General features: G+C 44.7%; 1 long non-coding RNA gene across 1 annotated transcript; it reads left to right on the plus strand.

The window, feature by feature from the left end:
* The first annotated feature begins 239 nt into the window (after window positions 1-239).
* On the plus strand, window positions 240-2,499 carry LOC123389702. Its single transcript, XR_006604325.1, has 3 exons — window positions 240-450; window positions 1,579-1,689; window positions 2,307-2,499. It is a non-coding gene; the product is annotated as an uncharacterized LOC123389702 (long non-coding RNA).
* Window positions 2,500-8,624: the final 6,125 nt, after the last annotated feature.

The following is an 8,624-nucleotide window of genomic DNA, read 5'->3' on the forward strand; positions in this document are numbered from 1 at the left end:
AGGGCAAACATAGAGTTGTTCAGCTATTTATTGATTTAGAAACTTGGGAGTCTGCTTGGCTGGGAAATGAATATCATGTTTTCATTTGTAAGACTCATGTAATGTTCAAAGCAAATGCTGGAAAAAAATATTAAAAATTACGATGGCTGGTCATTGAGAGAAAACACTGGGATGTAACTTCTCTTTGTCACACATTTCTTGTCTTTATAGTCTATTTCTCAAAGACTGGGACAGGATGAGGTAGGTAAGACGGAGCAAACAAAGCAATCTGAAAGGCAGCTCATAACTACAGGATAGAAGCTGGCTTCAGGTAGAGCAGCAAGCCTGTGAATCAGCTGTATGGGGAAGAAGTTACTGCCCCAGAAGCTCATGGAATGAGAGGCTATCTTGCTATCTACTGACAGGACCATTCCACCTCAACGGCACCAGAGCTGGAGCATCCAAATGTGGGTGAGGGACCATAGCTAATAAGGGTGTGTCTGGGAAGGTGTCCAGGGGTGGGAAAGAACTAAGTCATGATGCGACATACAGCAAAAGTCAAAGAAATCAAATGTTGGCAGTTGCCTGCCAATATTTTAAGGGTTGATACTTGAGGGACTAGACCTACTATTTTCTCCCTGGGGACAGATCCAGTGAATTGTGAGGATAGAGAGAGGAGAGACAGCAAGAGACTGGTACCTGGCATGTCTAAATCCAAGAAGGAGGGTACCTGGGTGGCTCAGCCGGTTAAGCGTCTGCCTTCAGCTCAGGTCATGATCCCGGAGTCCTGGGATCAAGTTCCACATCGGGCTCCCAGCTCCACGGGGAGTCTGCTTCTCACTCTGAGCTTCTCCCCTCATGCTCTCTCTCTCTCTCTCTCTCTCTCTCTCTCAAATAAATAAATAAATAAATAATCTTTTTTAAAAAATCCAAGAAGGATAGGACAAGTGGCTATTAGGAGGGTGGATCCTAAAGTCAGAGATTCCTCAGTTCAAATCTTCATTTGCCCCTTGGTCAAGTGATCCAATCTCTCTAAGCCTCTGTTTGTCCATCAGTGAAGGGGACCTGAACTATCAGTAAGTACTATCAAGTTTAAGGGGGCAGGAATCTGAGACCCAGGCAAAGCAAGTCCGGCAAAGGAAACAGAGGGTGAGTCCATCTGTGCCTGGATAGGCTGACCAGCCACACAGCCTACAGTGGTAATTTCTCTTGCTTTTTCTATCTATAAGAAGACAGATAATGGAGCACCTCTTCAATGCACAGCATTAGACCTGGGCATGGGGGTGGGGGATGGTGCAAACATAAAATATGACCTGGCTCTACCCTCAGACGGCTTAAAATCTAGAACAGAAGAGAAAACAAACTGACTGAAATGGTAGAGGACAGAACAGAGCCAGACTGGGCTCCCACCATTGGCATCACTTGAGTTGTTTGTGAAAAGTCAGACCCTGGGCCAGGAAAGGCACAGTAAAGCAGAATCCTCAGAGGGCTGGGACCTAGAATCCGCATTTCATCGAGCTTCCCAGGAGCCACTTACACATACCAACACTGAACTAACAAACTTAGCTAACTAACTAACTAACACCAAAACTAATTTAGCATTTCAGAAAAAATAGAGGCCACCAGACCCACTATTGCCAGAGGCTTCATGGAAGAGAGACTGTGGAGCCAAGCATGAGGACAGCATGTGGGGAAGAAGCCATGTGGAAGGTAGAGAGTGAGGGACAGGAGACCCATGATCCCATGTTGAGATGATGTGCATGATCTGCTGGACCACCTGTCAGAGGAGAACATCAGAAGACGAGTATCCATCTCTCAACTGCATACACTTCTCTCCATCCCCACTGTCAACAGCCTTTGCCCAAGTTACCCCCATCTCCTGCCCAAACAGCCACAGCCTCCCAAATGATCTCCCTTGTGCTACATCTTTCTTCCCCAACCCCAGACACATTCCCAGAGTAGCCAGTGCAACCTTCTAAAATCACAAATTAAACAAAGTGAACAATGACTAACACTCACCCAATGCCATCACCAATTAAATGTTCCCAATCCCTGTTCTTAGAATAAAATTCAATTCTCAACAAGACCTTCACTGACCTCCAGGGTCTGGCCTGTGACTGCTCTTACTCAGGCTCACTCACTCTAGCTAATGAAATACTTTCTATTGCTCAGAAACGCTACCTTCTCAGAGATGCTTTCATCAACCACCCAGCCAACCAAATCATCCTTCCCCCCCAAACTATTTCAACACCCTGTTTCTCCTGGGTCAACTCAGAATCTGTAAAGTCTCTTGCTTAAATTTGCTTCTTAATTGTCTGTCTCCCCAGCCATACTGCAAGTTTGCAAGTTCCAGGAGGAGAGCAGGAAATCCAGTCTCCCTCCCCATTGAATTTCCAGCGCATGGAACACAAGGTACATAGGTGAGGCACGAGTACTTACCGAATCTACAAAAAATGTGTCAGTTGCAAGAGGCCTTGAATGCCAAGCTAAAGAGCAGGGAGGTTTGCCAAGAACTTCACAGCAGGGACAATACCCAGCATGATGAAAGAAGTGCCTGTGTTATCGGAGTAAAAACCCCAGAGGATTTCAAAGATAATAAGAGCAAAGTAAATTTCAGGAGTGGATCTAAATTCACGAACCCTGGTGAAAGCTGAAAATTACCATCCCAGCTGGTAGAAATGTCAATTCAAACTTCATTTATAAAACCATTTCAGGCTCTGATTGCTAAATTATTATTTCATATGAGAATGAGCATTGTTTGGATAAAAAGCAATGGCAAAAGTAAAAAAAAAAAAAAATTCAATTTGCTCAACCTACCCCTCCCTAAAAAAATATGTTTTAACATTAAAAGTTACTCCAGATAATTGCACATATAAATATCACTTAGTGCAGATGTTGTGTATAAAATGTAATTATTACTCATGGAAAATCAATGGTGGCAAATGATAAAATCCATGATCTGGGTCTTTCTGCTGAGCAGAAATGTATTAGTGCTTTGCTTTGGTTTATGTGCTTTTTAATTGAAAATGATCTCTAACTTGAAATGAGTTGCAACACAGGAATGAAGCAGCCAATTGCAAATAAAGATGTAATAACCACAAACTCTCTGGCAAAGCAGGGGGTTCAAAGCAAAACCATTTCTTCCAAAAGCAATCCCTGCTACTTCCCATTCACATCCTGGGTACTCGCTCTACACCAGCCGTGTGGTCCAAAGCGGTAAACAAGATAGATCCTCATTTGATCCCACACGTCCATCAGGAGGAACTGTAAGTAGCAGAATGACCAATTGTGTTATGTGAGATGAAGGGATAAAACTGGGTGCTGAAATGCAGTGGGACCAGAGAGGCCGGAGTAGATGCAAAGGTCTCTCAGACCCAGGGGCGTCTGAGACCAGACTGAATGGTGAAAAGGAGCCAGACATGGGAAGATATGGAAGAGACAATAAGCAAAGATGCCTACAGGGAGCTAGGAGACTCTGAGTATTTTTGGAACATAATGAACAGGCAGGGAGGAGTTAGTCTAGGACCATATTGCTGTTGGGGCTTTTAATCACCTTTACCCATCCTTATCTCTGAAATCTCTCAACTGGCCCACCCTAGATGCCCAGCGACCAAAAGCTATTGGGTATCTGCAATGAACCAAATGTTTCTGTCCTCCCAAACTCGTATGTTGAAATCGTAACCCGCAAGATGATTATACTAGGAGGTGGGATCTTGAGGAAGCGCTTAGGTCATAAGAGAAGAGTCCTCATGACTGGGATTACTGCTCTTAGAAAAAAGACCCAGAGAGTTCCCTCAGCCTTTCTAACCCATGAGGACACAGTAAGACGACACCAGGTCCTCACCTTCACCCCATCTGCTGCTGCCACAATCTTGGACTTCCAGCCACCAAAAGAGAAATAAATGTCTGTTATTTATAAGCCACCCAGTCTATGGCATTTTGTTACAGCAGCCCAAATGGACTGAGATGGCATCAAATTCCCAGTGCACTACCAGCAGGGTCAGCTTTCATCATGATCCTTCTTAACCCCATTTCTACTACTTGTAATCCCTTAACACCACCCAAACATGCCCAGTGACTGCCAAGCGGATCGGTCTCCTCTGCCATTGGCTCAAAGGCCCCAGGAACATGCTGTCTCTAAGAGACCTCAGTGGAGGGCCCATGGCAAAGACCTCCTGTCCACATCCCCCATTCCACTGACCACAACCCTTGTCATCAGCTCTCCTATGCACTCTAAAGCAGGAACTCTCAGAGTAAGATCTTGGGCACCTACCCAAGATCCATCAACACCCCCAGAATAATTCATCACTGCCACATTCTGTGCATGTGTAAAGAAAGCAAGGATACATCTAGTGCTCAGTTTGGTCACACTTTCCCTGGCGTAGGCAGGTCAGGGTCTGACAGCTCTCCTTTGACACACAAGTCAAGTTTCTGCTCAAGGTCACATGTTCTGCAGAGTCTAATGGCAAGATTAGAATCCAAATGTCTGGATTTAGGGAAGAGGTTTTCAATGAGGACAAGATTCACCAATGAGATGGCATAGAACTGTGGGAAAAAAGTGTATGGAGAGTTCAGACTCAGCTCCCTTTTGGACTTCTGACAAAGACTCATCCCTCTCCCTTAGGACACCACGGCACATAACCAAGAATAGAGGACAGAACACAGTGTCATTGTACTGGGGCCCCATCTCTTGTCCCACCCTGAAGCCCATCACCTCATTCAAATCTTCCCAAAGCCTCATGAGAAGCCTACTTATCTCTGCCCTTTGAAATCCTTCTATTTTCTTTCTTTTCTCTCCTCTTCCACCGTCTCTTTTGGAAAAGTCACAAATGAGACAGGGTGATTAATTTCATATTTTGGCTACCATTGCAGAAACACCTTCCCTCCAACCCTTGTGAATAAAAGAAAGATTTAATCAGTCTCTAGTGTGGTTACCTCATGTGTTCAAGAAGATCTCTGATGGAAAACGAAAAATAAGTTTTCAAATATTAAACTTTAATAAGCAGAGCAGGCAAACATATTGCTGCATCAACACCCAGCGGGGCCTCACTGGGGAGGAATCTGGGCTGATCTATCAATCTGCCCAGATCAGTATTGTCATCACTCTCAGTTCTTATTACATTTACCCAACCTGGGCGTCTGTGGAAAAAATTCTGTTAACTCGATCAGCACTGGGGTAAGCCAACAGGGGTAGCAACTTTGCCAAGTTTTGCTAGGCTGATGGAGGCAATGGTGTGTGTGTGTGTGTGTGTGTGTGATATCAAGATTGAAGTTCATTCTTTCTAAGTCTTCATACCTTAAGGTACAGATAGCTATTACAGGAGGAGAAAAAAACGGGAAAAGGGGTTTTTCTTGAGCAAGAAGACCAGAGCAACACTGGAGGTTTTGGGGATCTGAGTTTTAAGAATCATTGAGGCTAAGAGTCCACACACCCACTCAACTCCATTATACCATGAAAGCAACCATAGACTATACATAAGTGAATGGGCATGGCTGTATTTCAGTAAAACTTTATTTACAAAAAAAAAAAAAAAAAAAAAAGGCAATGGACCAGATTGGCCCATGGACCATAGTATACCAATCCCTGATCTATGCTCCAGGGTCGAAAGAAGTAAATAGGCTGCCACAGTGAATATGGAGACAATCAAGATCAGCTTTCTCCTCCCTTAAAGGTCACTGCTTGAAGGTCAGAGGGAAAGTGCCAAGTCCCTAACCCCACTTTGACAGTTGATGGTTTAGCAGGAGGTAAATGTCATTTCATCCAAATGGCTCATTCATTTGACCAAAAATGCAAAGATGTGCTCCTCTGGCCACAGGGCCTTCAAAAATGCTGTTCTCTATCCATTTATAATGTTCTTTGTTCTACTTTCCTCAGTTAAGTCCTCTTCACTTTCAGGTCTCAGCTGAGATTACACCCTTCAGAGAAGACCTGCCTGGTGCTTCCCACTTCAGCCAAGCATTCTTAGCATTACGTACTTTGTTCTTACTGCAATCATGTCTTAATGTGACAGTCTCTTCCCTCATTAGACTGAAAATTCCACGAGGTCATACACCGAGCAGTGGGCACCAGGCCTGACACACATGAAGTACTAAGCGAACAGGGATAAAATAGATGAGTATTAAAGGCTTTAATCAGAGCTGGAAACAGACTGCCTATGATCTTTGAGTTCCTCTCAACCAACAAATCCCTGCTGAAACCCTCAGTATCTGCAGAGAGAGAAGGGGGTAATGCAGGGGTCCTCCCAGTTGACTGTATAGCAGCATTCCACGGAGGGCCCACAGAAACAGATTCCCAAACCCCACACCTTAGAGTTTTTTAAGTGAGTAGGTTTGAGATGGAACCCAGGAATTTGTAATTCCAACCAGCAACCAGGTGATGCTGTTGCTGCTGGACCAAAAACCAGTTTGAAATTCTCAATTCTGGCCACACATTAGAATCATGAGGGAAGCTTCAAAAAAAAAAAAAAATCCAATGTTGGGAGCCTACCCAGACCAAATGACTCAATCTCTGATGATGGGACATGGGCAACACTTTTCATTTGGTTTTTGGTTGTTAAAGCTCCTGTGATTCTAATTTACAGTAGGCTTAAGAAAAATGGCACTATATGATGTTTATAGTGCAAGAGCAGTCCTCAGGGACCAGCTCCCATACTGACTTTGGCTGGGCCCACAGCAGCAGTTTGAGAACATCCTAGGCACTCCTCTCAAGGTCTAGTTCCGGGCTTCCAGAACAGCTCCTGGGACATGTCAAAAAGGCATGTGGACACCAAGCAGAATTTGGATTCATTAGAGCAGTTACACATAGCAGCTGTTAATCTACTCCTATCACTGTAGGAGTTCCATTGTATAAATACACTACAATGATTTTACCCATTCTCTGCCAATGATTTGGGGCTACTTTGAGTGGCTAAACATTGCTAAAACATTCTAGTATACATAATTGGATAAATGTATGCATTTCTTGTGGGCAAAAAAGGATATAAAAACGCATACCGTGTGATTCCATCTATATGAAGTTCACAATAGGCAAAACTAATCTATGGCATTAGAAGTCAATGCTGGGATGGCGGGGATTCTGGGGTGCTGATGTCCCAGATATAGTCATCGTGTGATATCTTATCAAACTGTACGCTCGAGACTGTCTGCTTTTATATGTGTATACTATACTTCAAGATTTTTTTTAAGTATATTAAAAAGCAAAACTCAGTGTAGAGGTGGATGCAATGCCAGCATATGGCCTGCAGGGGGCGCAGCAGCCCCATGAACTCTCCTCTCCCAGCTTTGACTGGAATCTGGCTGGTCCAGCCTCCCTGAAGTTATAGGGCTGCCTGAAGAGCAGCAGCTGCTCTGATCTCACAGGCTGGGTAGTGCCTGGAGGAGCCAGGGCAGGGCCTGGCTACACTCACCTCTGCCAGCCCTCAGCTCAGTACCTCAGCGGGCTAGAAAATCCATTCTCAGAAGCTCTCAGCATCCCAAAACAATTCCACCTGGAAGAGAGCTCAGGATAGCAATGCTGAGTTCTCAGCACCCTTTCCTCTGCCTCACACAGATAAGGGCATTGTGGATAAGAGTCAGGGCAACCTGGGTTAAGTGTTAAGTCCTAGTATTATCACTGCTAGCCAGGTATTCTTGAACACAGCACTTAAACTCCATTTTCTGTCCTGTGAAAGGAGGTGATAACGCCCACCTCATGCAGTTGTGATATCTGGCTTAGAATGTAATCAGTAGCTGTTAATTCTACCAAAGTAAAATAGACAATACAAGAGGGAGTCCTTTCCCTGACTCACAATACTAGGTGATCACAGAGGGGTAGTAGGAATCCATCTCCTTAGAACCATCTAGCTCTGCCACATGGAGAAGCAGGGGACAAGTTCATGCCAGGCCAGTGGCTACAGCTCATGGACTTCTGATTCTAGAGATGGTGGCCAAGGTCAAGGCTGTTGGCAGCACCAAGACTGAGAACAGTTAGAAACAATGGTGCCGGCCTAAGTCTGACCTCCTTCCAGATGCTCTGGGCTATGAGATGTGCTAGGATTTAGCAACAGCAGTGCCAAAAAGGCTGGCAGCTCCCTGGAATGCCCGGATCTGGTAGAAGGAAGAAGACTGCTTGGGAGCTCAGACTGAGTTCCACATATCGGCTCTGGTGCTTAATTAGCTGCATGGCCTTGAGAAAGGTATCTGACCTCTTAGAAAGTGATCTACTTCACAGGGAAATCACTGATCTTGCAGGATTGATATGAGAGCCAAGTGCAGTCACTGTGTCAGGAACTGGCACATAATAGAGTTCAAGGAATGTTGGTTCCCCTCCTCAGAATGTCTCTGATCTCATAAGATAGTAATAGCAATAACAATACCACCAGCCAATATGTTACAGATTTACTACATGGCATGACAGCCCTATGAGTAGGCACCACTGCCCCCTTTTCACAGACAAGGAAATCGCATGGAAAGACAAGGACATCATCTTGCCCAAGGTCACACAGCCAGTTAGGACTTCGGGTTGGATTTGAACCCAAGTCTGCTTAGTTTCAGAACTGTGCTTTTAACTCACCCGGTTTTGTTACAACTTAAGCCACTGTCTTAGATCCTAGCCCTCTGGGCAGGCCCTGGGCATTAAGGATGTTTATGCTCAATTCCTTGTCTTC

The sequence above is a fragment of the Mustela putorius genome, unplaced genomic scaffold (genome assembly GCF_011764305.1).
Source record: "Mustela putorius furo isolate JIRA1106 unplaced genomic scaffold, ASM1176430v1.1 tig00004007_pilon_pilon_pilon, whole genome shotgun sequence".
Classification (NCBI taxonomy): Eukaryota; Metazoa; Chordata; class Mammalia; order Carnivora; family Mustelidae; genus Mustela; species Mustela putorius.